The 15,332-nt window shown below is 39.8% G+C and overlaps 1 protein-coding gene across 8 annotated transcripts in view; it reads left to right on the top strand.

Moving 5' to 3' along the window:
• LOC116463124 (uronyl 2-sulfotransferase) overlaps positions 1–15,332 on the top strand; it is a 442,893-nt gene that overhangs the window by 350,619 nt on the left and 76,942 nt on the right. For 3 of the 8 annotated variants that reach the window (XR_004246582.2, XR_004246581.2, XR_004246579.2), the window contains exons 10-11: positions 620–782; positions 3,929–4,749. The exons of 1 other annotated variant lie outside the window; for it this stretch is intronic. The gene's annotated coding sequence lies outside the window, so the exon portion shown is untranslated. Of the gene's footprint in view, positions 1–619; positions 783–3,928; positions 5,531–15,332 lie in introns of those variants that run through there. 4 more of the 8 variants (XR_004246584.2, XR_004246580.2, XR_004246578.2 and 1 more) reach the window with 2 other exon arrangements.

The following is a 15,332-nucleotide window of genomic DNA, read 5'->3' as shown; positions in this document are numbered from 1 at the left end:
GAAAAATAACTGTGTATAGAACAGAATAAAAAAGGGTTCAGAAGAATATTAGCTGATTAACATATTCTTTTGAGTTAAGAAACTAGAACCCAGATATACGGGCACAACCAGGAAGGAAAGTGGGAATCTTAAAGGAAGAAGAAGCTTCAGGTTAGAGAAGAGATGACCTTTGACTAAGAAGTCCCTAGTAGTCATACTTAAAGCTTATCACCAAACTTGAACCAATTGTACAGTGTCAGTTAGTAAATCCTAAATCAAATGATCAGCATGTTACCTAGGACACGGCTGCGGCCGTGCGTTCCAGCCGCTATGCTATTCTTTTGCTATGATGAGTTACTCTGTGTAAAGCAGGGGTCCCAGACTTTTATGAACCAAGAAAAAAAAATTAATAGAAACATGGAACCAAAATAGGACTGTCAGCTTCCTTTCCCCACTGGTCAAGTAAAAATATGAAGCAAAAAAAGGAAGAGGAGAGAAGGGAATTACTATCTACCATCACCATGATTTGGGGCAAAGAATAGACATTTTCACATCAAAAAACTAAGACCATAATCTCCAAATTTAAAAAGATGTGATTTTGTATTTAAGAAAACAGTCACTCATTGTTCTTTTCTCACAGGCGGGCTTTGGGGAACCAGGGGATGGAAGAGTGGAGAAGAATATGGGCTTTGTAGTAACACAGTTCAAATATCAACCCTGCCACCTATTAACGAGGGCAGGTTACTTCAGGTTCCTGAGACCTAGGATCTGTCTTCTGTGAAAGAGGCATATGTGCTTTACAGGTAATTGTGAGAAGGAACTGAGACAGATACATTAAGGCATAATAAATGCTAGCACCTTCTTCTGGTGAGGATCTTTGGCCGTCAAGACTAGGTGTGTGGGGTTTGGAGACATGGGGAGAGAGAAGGCCTCACTCTCAGCACCCTGCTCCCCAGTGTGAAGGCTCCCCTCTTTTGAATCACAAACTCTGCTCATGCCTGGGTTTTGTGGAGTTTTGTCCTCTTCCTCCCTGTTAGAGAGTCTAATTTAAAACTCATCTCACCTGGCTAAAGAGGACAACTGAAGCGGAGAGTTAAGTGGGGGGAGGGACCTCTGCATCCTCCCATCCTCAGTTCTCCTTGGCCTGGCCAGGAACTGCTAGGACACCCATCATTTTGATTTAGAATAAAACTGATTTGCCTGTCAGCTATCAAGACAGATGGAATAAGGGTTGCCAAAAAAACAGAATTTGGCCGTGGCTATTTCTTATATAGACCTTTCCAGCTACAAGATTGATATCAGAGTGTAACACGCGGCTGTAAATGTAAAGAGAGTTAGGTTTGATCACAGCCCTCCCTGTTTCCCTCCTGCAGGCAAATGACAGGCAGGGTTTTAAGGAAAAAGCTAAGGCTCTGGGTTTGAGAGTCAGATGCTAAGTTAGGGACAAAATGATTTAACCTCCTCCCTGGGATATGCTGAGATACCATTCCAAATATTAATTTGCTCAGAATTCAAATTGAACTCTGCAGCTACCTCATTTGAGAGGAAAATAGAGCTCTGAGAACAAAGGCTTTTCCCAGCATCTCCTTAGGAAAGCCCCCTGGACTGGCTGTCAGGAGACCTGGGCTCGAAACCATGGCTTTATTGTTCATCTTTTATGCCTCAGTTTCCCAATAGGAATATATGACTAATACTAGTGTTTTCTTCTGACAAGACTGTGGTAAAGACCAAAGAAAACTATACATTTGAGAAAGTTCATAGCACTAGCACACTAAGGTATAATTTTGATTATGATCATGTTCATGGAATTTTCAGCTTCATTCTTTCTTTTAAGGCTTAAAGTTTAAAATAAAAACACTTTAAATAAAATTTCAGGTGCAACGGCTCACATCAGTGGTCCCAGCTACTTGGGAGGCTGAGGTGGGAGGAGAGCTTGAGCCCAGGAGTTCAGGACCACCCTGAGCAACATAGAGAGACCCCATCTCAAAAAATCATAATAAAATAAAATAAATATTTGTTCAGGCCTTCAAGACCTCACTGAGAACTTAGCTTTCAGCCACGGCTTACTCAGAAGCCATCAAGGGGCTATGGCCCCTTAGAGAGCCAGGCCACATGGGCTTCTGCCCCACCACGAATTCCAGTTCCGTAGCCTGTGGAACCTCAAGATGCTCCTTGGGGTTCTTGTGTTTTCTAGAGAGCTTTATCTTTTTGTGGCCTCTACGCCCTTTGGTTCCTGCTTCTTTGGGTTGAAGGTTTGGGGGAGGGCAAGTAGGGAATAGAGAATAAACAAAGACAGGCAATGCGTGGTTGCTCACGCCTGTAATCCCAGCACTTTGGGAGGCCGAGGCGGGCAGATCACTTGAGGTCAGGAGTTCAAGATCAGCCTGGCCAACATGGCAAAACCCCATCTCTACTAAATATACAAAAGTTAGCCAGGTGTGGTGGCGGGTGCCTGTAATCCCAGCTACTCGGGAGGCTGAGGCTGGAGAATTGCTTGAACCTGAGAGGCGGAGGTTGCAGTGAGCCAAGATCACGCCACTGCACTCCAGCCTGGGCAACAGAGGAAGACTCTGTCTCAAAAAAAAGACAATAAACAAAGACAGGTTTTATAGCACACAAGGACGCCCCGTAAAACAAGCCTTCACATGGATGGTTGGCCCCTCACCTGCCTGGCCCTTTTTCTCTTTCCTTTCTTCTCACCCTCTTCATTCATCTCCCCTGTTCTTCAGGTGTGAAACCCACCAATTCCCCAATGTATACTGAAGAGCATGTTTCCTTTCCTGATATCTTGCTGCTGGCTGGCATCCAAAGGTGTTGCCAATCCAAGCAAGTTTTTAAAGGAATTTTTTCAGACAAAGGAAGATTCTTCCTCAGGAGGAGTTTAGATGCCAGCTGTTAAGAGCTGTTGGGTAAAATAGTGCCATCACCAACTGCTGTGTGAATAAACCAGTGCTTCTCAAAATGTGGTCCTCACACCCCAACACCAGCAGCCTCAGCATCACCTGGCCACTCGCTAAAAATACAGATTTGGGCCAGGTGCAGTGGCTCACACCTGTAATCCCAGCACTTTGGGAGGCTGAGGCGGGAGGATCATGAGGCCTGGCCAATGTGGTGAAACCCCTTCTCTACTAAAAATACAAAAAATTAGCCAGGCATGGTGGCAGGCACCAGTAATCCCAGCTACTCGGGAGTCTGAGGCAGGAGAATCGCTTGAACCCAGGAAAAGGAGGTTGCAGTGAGCCGAGACTGCGCCACTGCACTCCAGCCTGGGCAACAGAGCGAGACTCCATAAAAAAAAAAAAAAAAAAAAAAAAAAAAAAAACAATTTGGGGACCATCAGACACTCTTGGAGTGCAGCCCAGCAATCTGTTTTTAACAGAAGCCTCCAGGAGATTCTGATACTGGCTGAAGTGTGAGAACCACTGACCTGTCAAAGGACCAGCAGCATGTCCACCTTCCACCAGCATAGTGCTTGTGGACAGCAAAGGTTCAATAAATACTTGTTAAATAAATGAACAGGCAGACTACTGATGCCGTGTGAAGAGGAAGAGGAAATAATATAAAACACAGTTTCCGCTCCTGGGACCTGAAATAAGCCCAGTGAGAAAGCAATGTAAGGATCTGAAGTCTTACAGCAGCAAGTCAACTTACAGACACTGAGCCTGTGTTTCTAATGATGCAGATGAGTATACCGAGACAGCACAACCGTAATGGTGCTCAGGAGCAGAGCTGCCCTGGACACGGCTGTCAGCCCCTCCACCCCCTATCCTGTGCCCCGGGAATTCTCAGTTCCACACTCCCTCTTGAATGGTTCATGTCAGAGGATAATGAACTACTGAATTTTATGGTTCAGACCCGAATCTATAAGGCTCACAGGGAGAATGCAGTGTGGGCTGCAGGAGTTGTGGAACTCATGCTGAGGGTTTTTTTTTTTTTTTTTTTTTTCCAGAACAAGAAAGATCTGGATGAGCAGAGATTTATGGAATTTACTTTTCCAGTTTTGGTAGCATTCCAAAGCTTGAGGAGAAAACGTGCAGCAAGCTTTTCTTCATTGGGACTAGATTGTATTTGCCCAAAGAAGGAAGACAGATCCAATAAACCAGGCCAAGATACTTGCAGATACCCCAGGCCTAGCGTGAAACTGTGGCTGGTGCTACTGCCCCTCTGCAGCAGCTCTGAAATGTGCCTGGGCTCCTCCATCCTTGATAAGAGGTTTGCCTTTCCCATCGCCTTGATGCTGCTCCTGGCTTTCTCATTTCTCTCTTCTTGGGCATGACTACCTCTCTTCCTTTGTCCATGCATTCATGGTATATTGATCATCAGCAGTAGTAAAGTCTGCCTGTTTCTTTGAATGAGAGGTTCCTCCAGCCACAGGTCCACATCACTGCCAGCAAAAGGCCCTCTAAGTGGTCATGACTTGGAGTCCTTGGAGTTTGGATGGAGGAGAGTGGGAGGTATGAAAAAGCCAAGTGAAACCTTGATGATTTCCTTTCAAAGAAAGTAGGCTGGTGCCCAGGGGAGGTCCAAAGAAAGGAATGCTGAATTCGCTAATTCTGAAAAGAATGACTAAGCTTTAACCTTTAGCACATTACAGCCTGCAAGTGACATTTCCCATAAAACCTCCAGCAGCTAAACCTGACACACTATTCGAATAATTTAATTAAATAAGAAAGGAAAAAAGGAAGAAAATGCCTATAGAGGTTTTCAAGAACTTGAAGTGTGACACCTATGCAGGAGTTAAAAGTTGTCTTTCAACAGCATTATAGCTTGGTAAGCAATGGAGAACCCAACTAATCATTAATAAGTGGTTTTGTTAGAATTTTTGTTAAACTAAAGATAAATACACTATGTTTAGCTACTGGGGTAATAACCTAAACTAGTCTGTGAAAGAAAAGGTTAACTGAAATTGGGATGCCTGCAAATCATCTAGAATTTTAGTGGATCTTATTTTTTAAAAACATCATCACAGATTTATGTGTAGAGGGAAGTGGTAAGTGAAACAGAAAATCAGTAATTAGATTACAGAGCTTCCAGAGGTTAAAAAATACTTTCCAAGTTATACACAGAACAATCCTCTGCAATTATGCTGATTACATGGCAAGTAAATACCTGTGTATTCTGACTTCAGCAACTACAGTATTACTGTCTACTAGTGGGAGGAAAGCACACTTCTGAAGGTCACTGAGCATTTGATGACTAGAAATCTAGATATCCTTGATAGTTAAACAGCAACATACTAAAGATGAAAAACACTATCTCTTTCATCTAATTTTTTTCAGGTCAGCTCACTCAATCTTTTCATGTAATTTTTGAGCATGATCTCCTTCTCTTGGAAGGAGATCAAGATTCCAGTAATGTAACTGCCATGGGGCCGGTGTGCAGACTCAGGGCTCTGATTCGAGGAATCTGAAACAAACCCTCGTACTACCCAGAACTCAGGAAGTCTAATTCTTAGCCTGAAAAATGACCTGAAGTTACATATTTCTCCCCTTTGAGTAACAGCTAAATCCACTCACTCAATGGACAAGCATTTCGTGTGCGGGTGTGTGTATGTGTGTGTGTGTGAAGTATATAATTTTTATAAATTTAAATAACATTTTAGATAGATAGACATCCTCAAGCAAGAACCTAAGTGTTTTGTTGGGCTTCATCTATCATACTAGTTGCTAAGAGATTTTAAAGGAAGTTGAACATTAACTCTACAGATACCAGGTTAGATACATCTTCATAAGCTGAGGAATAATTGGGATCACAGGAATCAAACAAATCCACACATTGAAAATCACAGTCACTATATAAAGAAAAGGAAGCTGCATAGGAAAGCTTCTGGCACTGAGGTTGAGATCATACTGCAATGGAAATTATTTGAATTCTAAGCCAACATAAGAAAAAAAGAACTTATTCTAAAATTTATTGAACAAGTTTGGAGCAAGCATCAATGACCATATGCTTGGAAATGCTGCATGGGATGATAAAGGTTTATTATTGTTCTCAGACAGGTCCAGTGTAGTTAACAATGGTGGACACCAGCTGTCTGTTGATGTGTATACTTTGTATAGAAAACATTCAAGGTCACAGTGGCTGGTGCCCTGAGTAGAGATAGTGCTTTCCAGTGGTAAGGAGGCTTAAAGCACGATGGGATAGAGATCTGTGTGGTTTTCCCTCCATGCACAAAGCAGAAAGAAGTGTGCTCCTGTCCTATCTCCCCACACATCTCCCCCACCACTACCCCTACATACACATTCTTTCCCAGCAGCCTGCACCTTCAGAAAGGGGAAATTCTCATCACACATTCAACTCTTAAAGAAGCATAAGGAAATGACCAGTCTTAAGGACCCTCCAGGGACACTGTTTCTCCTGTCCTTCCCTTTACTGCTGTGTCTACTCTCTTCAGCCAAAGGGTGTCATGGAAAAAAAGAGAAGGGGCACCCAAGCCAGACTCTCAGTTATTAAAGAGGCACCAATCATTGAGACTGTAAGAACTAAGCCAATACAATGACCATTCAAGTAAGATCTTAGGATTTCTGGTGACTGTATACTCAGCTATATGCTGTTTAACTGAGGATCTCAATGATCCAGGTGTGTTTGTCCACGTTCAGAGTGAAGAAGCTGGGGGTTACAGATAATAAATCCCCATTGATCCAAAGTTATTGTGGATAAAAGCATTCTAGCTAATTGTCTATTCATCCTAATAGCTATTTACTCAGTTCTATTAATATTGCCCTCAGAGTCTGCATTCATGTCTGGTTCCCCCAGCTACCCTGTGAACTTCTGCAGGGCTTATTCCTTCATTCACCTACCAGTGGCTACTCAGAACTTCACATTTGGAGACATTCCAAAAATGTGTATTACCTCCCACAGCTTCTTGCCTTGAGGCCCTCCTCCTTCTGGTAAGCCTAAGATGCCATTTTGAGAATTTAACACTGTGCTATTCCCCACCCTTGGTTTGAGTTCAGGCTGACATGAGCTGCTGCCCAGCCAAGGACAGACAGGGAAACTAGGCTATTTTATGCACATCCAGGACAATACTCACTGCTCTGCAGTGGGCTGCTATGAAACTGAGATGTGAGTAGATCGCACTCCCCACAGCTTCTGGCCTATGCTGCTTGCCTGGGATGGATACCATCCTCCCTGGTCCCAAGCCCAAGACACTATTTTGAGACGTTAATGCTGGGCTTAGGCTAACATGGCTGCAGCCACCACCTGGCCAAGGAGGGACAGGAAAACCAGGTTCCCCTATGCATGCCTAAAACAATATCTACCACTCTGCTATGGGCTGCTATGAAACTCAGACTTGAATGGGCTGCACTCCCCATAGCTTCTTGCACACACTGCTTGCCTTAGCGGGCCCTCATATTCTCTTGTCACAAGCCCACAGCTAGCACCATTTTTAGAGTTTAATCCCAGGCTATGTCCCACCCTCAGACCAAGCAGAGGTGATGTGGCTGCAGCTGCCACCCAGCCAGGGAAGGGACAGGGGAGACAAAGCTCCCTTAAGCACACTTAGGACAAGACCCACTACCCTTCTACAGGCATCGTGGGGTGGAGGACTGGCTTATCCAACCCATTGCAGCTTCTAGCAATACCTACTTGAACTGCTTGGGTCCTAGTGGGTTGCTCCACCACTGCTACTGCCATCACCCACATGACACCAGCTTCCCAGGGTCCTGAGAACCCATCCACACACCTAGCCCACTACTACAACTAGCTTCTAAGCAAGCCACCTGGAGCCCCAAGAATCAGTGCTCCAGAGTCCACTAACACCAGAGCCAGTACCTAAAAATAGGCACATTCATTCCACTGCTGCTACTTGGGCCTGAACACTGGCTCAGTTGGTGTCCAAGTCCCCAGCAAAACTTCACCACAACCTCAACTAATAACTGTACCCTAAGTCACCAAAGAAATCACAGATACCACTGATACTGTATATTGCCAAGGAAGTCACACAAAGATCACAGTACCACAGGCAACCAAAGTCAAAGTCAAAGTACTTTACTCAATCAACATACATACATTCCTAGGAAAAAATTCTCCCCCACAAAAGCAATTTCAAAAAAAAAAATGAAACAAGCAACTGCTATACTAGATGAGCAGATATCAACAGAAAGACACAGGAAACATGAAAAACATGGAAATACGACACCATCAAAGGACAATAAGAATTGCCCAGCAACAGATCTCAATCAAAAAGAATTCCCCAAAATGCCAGATAAAGAATTCAAAATATTGATTTTAAAGAAGCTCAATGAGATGCAAGATAATCTGAAAACCAATACAAAGAAACTAGAAAGTCAACTCAGGCTATGAATGAGAAATTTACCAAGCAGATAGATATCTTTTTAAAAGGCAGAAATTCTGGAACTAAAACATTTATTGAAGAAAATGCAAAATACATTCAAAAGATTCAATAATAGATTACACCAAGTAGAACACAGAATCTCAAAACTTGAGGTGGGGTCTTTTGAAATAATCCAGTGAGACAAAAATAAGGAAAAAAGAATTTTAAAATGAACAAAGTCTTCAAGATGTCTGGTACTATATAAAACAAGCAAACTTACGAATTATCACTATTCTCAAGGAGGAAGAGACATCAAAAAGTTTAGAAAACCTATTTAAGAAAATAAGTGATGAAAACTTCCCAAGTCTATCAAGACATTTAGACATCCAGATCCAGGAAGCCCAATGATCTCCAGGTAAATACACTGCACAAAAGACTTCATCGTGGCATATTATATTTAGAATGTCTAAAGTCAAAGTGAAAGAAATAATTTTAAAATTAGCAAGAGAAAAATGTCTAGTTTCCTATAAAGGAAACACCATCACGCTAATAATGGATTTTTCAGCAGAAACCTCACAGGCCAAAAGAGAATGAGATTGCATTTTCAAAGTACTGAAATGAAAAAATAAAATAAAATAAACAACTGTCAGCCAAGAATTTTATATCCTGCCAGAATAAGCTTCATAAATGAAGGAGACATATAGGCTTTCCTAGACAAGCAAACCTTGAGGGAATTTGTCACCACTAGACCCATTCTACAGGAAATGTCCAAAGGGATCTTAAGTATGGAAACAAATATTCACCATCACAAAACACATGGAACTGTAAAATGCACTGTTCTTATAAAACAATCACATGAAGGAGGAAAGGAAAGGAATCAAATGACAACATGATAGAATTTCATCCAACCACAAGGGCAACAACACAGAGAAAAAGAGAGAAATACACTTTTAAAATAACTAAAAACAATTAACAATATGACAGGATCAGAGCAATGTTAACCTCACATATCAATGTTAACCTTGAATATAAATAGATTAAATGTTCCACTTAAAAGACACTGATTGGCAGAATGGACAAAAAGTCATGATCCAAGTATATGCTGCCTACAAGAAACTCACTTTACTCATAAAGACACATATAAACTAAAAGTAAAGGGGTGGAAAAATATTCCACACAAGAAGAAACCAAAAGCAACGAGTAGCTATATGGATAACAGATAAAACAGACTTTAAATAAAAAACAATTTAGAAAAAGACAAAGGAGGTCGTTATGTAATGATAAAGGGATCCTCAACAGGAGAATATAATAATTCTAAATATATAGCACTCAACATTGTAGGACTTTAATTCATAAAATAAATATTACTAGACCTAAAGAAAGAAAGCAATACAAATAAGAGGGGACCACTTTAACACCTAACTCACAGCACTAGACAGATTGTCAAGCCAGAAAATTAACAAAAAACATTGGGATAAATTGGATTTCAGACCAAATGAACTTAACAGACATTTATTAAACATTTTACCCCAAAACTACAGAATACACATTCTTTTCATCAGCACATGAAACATTCTCCAAGACAGACCACGTTAGGCCACAAAACAATTCTGAACAAGTTTTTAAAAATCAAAATTCCATCAAGTATCTTTCTGCATCACAGTGGAATAAAGCTAGAAATCAATACCAAGAGGTACTTTAGAGCTTTCTCATACAAACATGTGGACATTAAAATTCATGCTCCAGAAGACTCACTGTATCAATGAAAAAATTAAGACAGAAATTAAGATATTTTTCAAAATAAATGAAAATGAAAATAAAACATTCCAAAACCTGTGAGATACAGCAAAAGCAGTGCTAAGAGTTAAATTTATAGTATTAAATGCCTACATCAAGAAGTAGAATAGCAGGGTGATTATAGTCAATAATAATTTAATTGTACATTTTAAAATAACTAAAAGAGCATAACTGGATTGTTTGTAACACAAAGGATAAATACTTGAAGGGATGGATACCCCCATTTTACATAATATTATTATGCATTACATGCCTATATCAAAACATCTCACGTAACCCATAAATATATACACCTACTATGTATCCACAAAAATTAAAATTAAAAAATACTTTGAAAAAAAGTAAAAATAACAAATAACAACCCAATGTTGCACCTCAAGGAAATAGAAAAGCAAGAACAAAATAAAGCCAAAGTTAGCAGAAGAAAAGACATAACAAAGATCAGAGCAGGACTAAATGAAACAGAGACCAAAATAATATAAAGGATCAATGAAATGAAAAGTTGGTTCTTCAAAAAGATAAACAAAATTGATAACCCACTAGCTAGAATAACCAAGAAAAAGGAGAGAAGATCCAAATAAACACAATCAGAAATGAAAAAGGAGACATTACAATTGATACCACAGAAATACAAAAAGAAAAAGAAATAATAGCCTCAGCAGAGACTATTATTATTGCTGTATGAACAGCTATATGCTCACAAACTAGAAAACCTAGAGGAAATGGACAAATTCCTGGAAACACACCAGCCTCCTGAGATTGAAACAGGAAGAAATAGGACTCCTGAATGGAGCAATAATAAGTAGTAAAATTGAAGCAGTAATGTAAAAAATCTTCCAACAAAAAAAGCCCAGGACCAGATGGATTCACGACCAAATTGTACCAAACATACAAAGAAGAACTAATACCAATCCTCCTGAAATTATTTTTTAAAAAATTTAAGGAGTAAGGTATTCTCCCTAACTCATTCTACAAGGCCAGTATCAACCTGATACTAAAACCAGACAATGGCACAACACAAAAATAAAACTACAGATCAATATCCCTGATGAATGTAAATGAAAAAATCTTCCACAAAATACTAGTAAATCAAATCCTACATTGCATCAAAAAGTTAATACACTATAATCAGTTGGGTTGTATCCCGGGGATGTAAGGATGTTTCAACATATGAAAATCAATAAATGTGATACATCGAATAAACAGAATTAAGGGCAAAAACCATATAATTATCTCAATAGATGCAGAAAAAGCATTCAATAAAATTCAGCATGCCTTAGTGATAAAAATCTTCAAGAAAGATGAAAAGAACCTAGGCCTGGAAAGAATTTACCCCAACATAATAAACGCCACATACAACAAACCCACAACCAACATCATATTTAATGGGGAAAAGTTGAAAGCATTCCCTATAAGAACTGGAACAAGACAAGGATGTCCACTTTCATCATTCTTATTCAACATAGCAGTGGAAGTCCTCACCAGTGCAGTCAGGCAAAAGAAAAAAAAAAGATAAAAGGCATCAAAATCAGAAAAGAAGTCGTCAAATTACCCCTTTTTGCTGATGATTAATCTTATATCTAGAAAACCCTAAATGACTCTAGCCAAAAAATTCTTAGATTTGATAAATGAATTTAGTGAAGTTTTAGGATACAAAATTTCTGTACAGAAATCAGACACATTTCTATACAACAATCATGACCTAGGCAAGGACCAAATCAAGAAAGCAATCCCATTTACAATAGCTATAAGAAAAATAAAATACCTAAGAATATGTTTAACCAAGGAGAATAATGGTCTCTATAAGGAGAATGACAAAACACTGATGAAAGAAATCATAGATGACACAAACAAATGGAAAAACATCCTGTATTAGTTCGTTTTCACACTGCTATAAGCAACTGCCCAAGTCTGGGTAATTTTATAAAGGAAAGAGGTTTAATTGACTCACAGTTCAGCCTGGCTGGGGGGGCCTCAGGAAATTTACAATCATGGTGGAAGGCAAAGGGGAAGAAAGGCACTTTCTTCACAAGGCAGCAGGAAGGAGAAGTGCCCAGCAAAGGGGGAAGAGTTCCTTATAAAACTATCAGATCTCATGAGAACTCACTCACTATCATGAGAACAGCATGGGGGAAACCACCCCCGTGATTCAATCACCCGTACCTGGTCTCTCCCTTGATGTGGGGATTATGAGAATTAGAATTCAAGGTGAGATTTTGACAGCCAAGCCATCCCGTGCTCATGAACAGAAAAAATCAATATTGTTAAAATGACCATAGTACCCAAAGCAATCTACAGAATCAATGCAATTCCTATCAAATTACCAATGTCATTTTTCACAGAATTAGAAAAAATGATCCTAAAATTCACATGGAACCAGAAAAGAGCCCAAATAATGAAAGTAATCCTAAGCACAAAGAACAAAGCTGGAGGCATCACATTACCTGACTTTCAGTTATACTACAAGGGCTATAGTAACCAAAACAGTGTGGTACTGTTATAAAAATAAACACATATATCAATGGAACAGAATAGAGAACCCAGAAATAAAGCCACATCCCTACAACCAAGTGATCTTTGACAAAGTCAGCAAAAATGTACATTGGGGAAGTGACATTCTATTTGATAAATGGTGCCAGCAAAATTGGATAGCCATATGCAGAAGAATGAAACTGGATCCATATCTCTCACCATATATGAAAATTAACACAAGATAGATGAACAACCTAAACATAAGACCTGATACTATAAAAACCCTCGTTTTCTTAAAAATAAGAAAACCTAGGAAAAATGCTTCTGAACATTGGCCTAGATAAAGAATTTATGACCAAGTCCTGAAAAGCAAACACAATAAAAACAAAGGTAGACAAATGGGACTTAATTAAACTGAAAAGCTTCTGCACAGCAAAAGAAACAACAGAGTAAACAGACAACCTACAGAATGGGAAAAGTATTTGCAAACTACGCATCCAACAAAGAGCTAATATCCAGAATCTACAAGGAACTCAAACAACTCAACAAGGAAAAAGGAAATAACCTCATGAAAAAGTGGGCATAGGACATGAATAGACATTCCTCAAAAGAAGACATAAAGTGAGGCCAGGCTCAGTGGCTCACGCCTGTAATCCCAGCACTTTGGGAGGCCAAGGTGGGCAGGTCACAAGGTCAGGAGTTTGAGACCAGCCTGGCCAACATAATGAAACCCCGTCTCTACTAAAAATACAAAAATTTTGGTGGTGGTGGTGCACACCTGTAGTCCCAACTACTAGAGAGGCTGAGGCAGGAGAATCACTTGAACCTGGGAGGCAGAGGTTGTGGTGAGCTGAGATTGCGCCACTGCACTCCAGCCTGGGCAACAGAGCAAGACTCCGTCTCAAAAAAACAAAAAGACATAAAGTGGCCAACAAACATTAAAATATGCTCACCTCACTAATCATCAGAGAAATACAAATTAAAACCACAATAAGATACCACCTTACACCAGTCAGTATGGTTATTATTATTATTAAAACTGCTAAAAACAGTAGATGTGGGTGAGGATGTGGAGAAAAGGAAATGCTTATACATTGTTGATGGGAATGTAAATTAGAGCAACCACCATGGAAAACAGTATGAAACTTTATCAAAGAACTAAAAATAGAACTATTATTCAATCCACAATCCCACTACTAGGTATTTACATGAAGGGAAAAATATTATTATATCAAAAAAATACTGACTGGGCACAATGGCTCACACCTGTAATTCCAGCACTTTGGGAGGCTGAGGTGGGTGGATCCCTGAGGTCAGGAGTTCAAGACCAGCCTGGCCAACATGGTGAAACCTGTCTCTACTAAGAATACAAAAAAAATTAGCCGGTCGTGGTGGTGGATGCCTATAATCCCAGCTACTTGGGAGGCTGAGGCAGAAGAATCACTAGAACTTGGGAGGCAGAGGTTGCCATGAGCCGAGATTGTGCCACTGCACTTCAGCCTGGGTGACAGTGCAAGACTCCGTCTCAAAAAAAAAAAAAAAAAGATACCTGCACTTATGTGTTTATTGCAGCACTATTCACAACAGCAAAGATATAGAATCAACCTAACTCCATCAATGGTGGACTGAACGAAGAAAATCTATATCTAGATCTCACATTTTTAGATCTCATATATATATTCATATGTATATATATATATACACATATGTATATATATTCATATGTGTATATATATATACATATGTGTGTATATATATATATGCACACACACATATATATCCAAAAGAGATATATATATATAACTTTATTCTTTTTTTATGACTGAGTAGTATTCTGTGGTGTGTGTGAATACTACTTAGCCATAAAAAAGAATGAAGTCATGTCTTTTGCAGCAATATGGATGAAACATCCATCGATGGAACTGGAGGCCATTATCCTAAGTGAAATAACTCAGAAACAGAAAGTCAAACATCACATATTCTCACTTAGAAGTGGGAGCTGAATAATGGATACACATGGACACACAGAGTGGAATAGACATTGGAGACGACAAAAGGTGGGAAGGGGTGAGAGGGTGAGGGTTGAAAACTTACCTATTGGGTAAAATGCTCGCTATTTTGGTGATGGGCACACTAAAAGCCTAGACTTCACCCTGTGCAATGTATGCATGGAAGAAATCTGCACTTGTAACCCCCAACTATATACAATTTTAAAACTTTTCAACAAACAACCCCATCAAAAAGTGGGCAAAGGACATGAACAGACACTTCTCAAAAGAAGACATTTATGCAGCCAAAAAACACATGAAAAAATGCTCATCATCACTGGCCATCAGAGAAATGCAAATCAAAACCACAGTGAGATACCATCTCACACCAGTTAGAGTGGCCATCATTAAAAAGTCAGGAAACAACAGGTACTGGAGAGGATGTGGAGAAATAGGAACACTTTTACACTGTTGGTGGGACTGTAAACTAGTTCAACCATTGTGGAAGTCAGTGTGGCGATTCCTCAGGGATCTAGAACTAGAAATACCATTTGACCCAGCCATCCCATTACTGGGTATATACCCAAAGGACTATAAATCATGCTGCTATAAAGACACATGCACACATATGTTTATTGCGGCACTATTCACAATAGCAAAGACTTGGAACCAACCCAAATGTCCAACAACGATAGACTGGATTAAGAAAATGTGGCACATATACACCATGGAATACTATGCAGCCATAAAAAATGATGAGTTCATGTCCTTTGTAGGGACATGGATGAAACTGGAAACCATCATTCTCAGTAAACTAT

This window comes from Hylobates moloch, unplaced genomic scaffold (assembly GCF_009828535.3).
Source record: "Hylobates moloch isolate HMO894 unplaced genomic scaffold, HMol_V3 SCAFFOLD_26, whole genome shotgun sequence".
NCBI classification, from domain to species: domain Eukaryota; kingdom Metazoa; phylum Chordata; class Mammalia; order Primates; family Hylobatidae; genus Hylobates; species Hylobates moloch.
The sequence above is the reverse complement of the archived record's forward strand: the minus strand, read 5'-3'. Positions and strand labels throughout refer to the sequence as shown.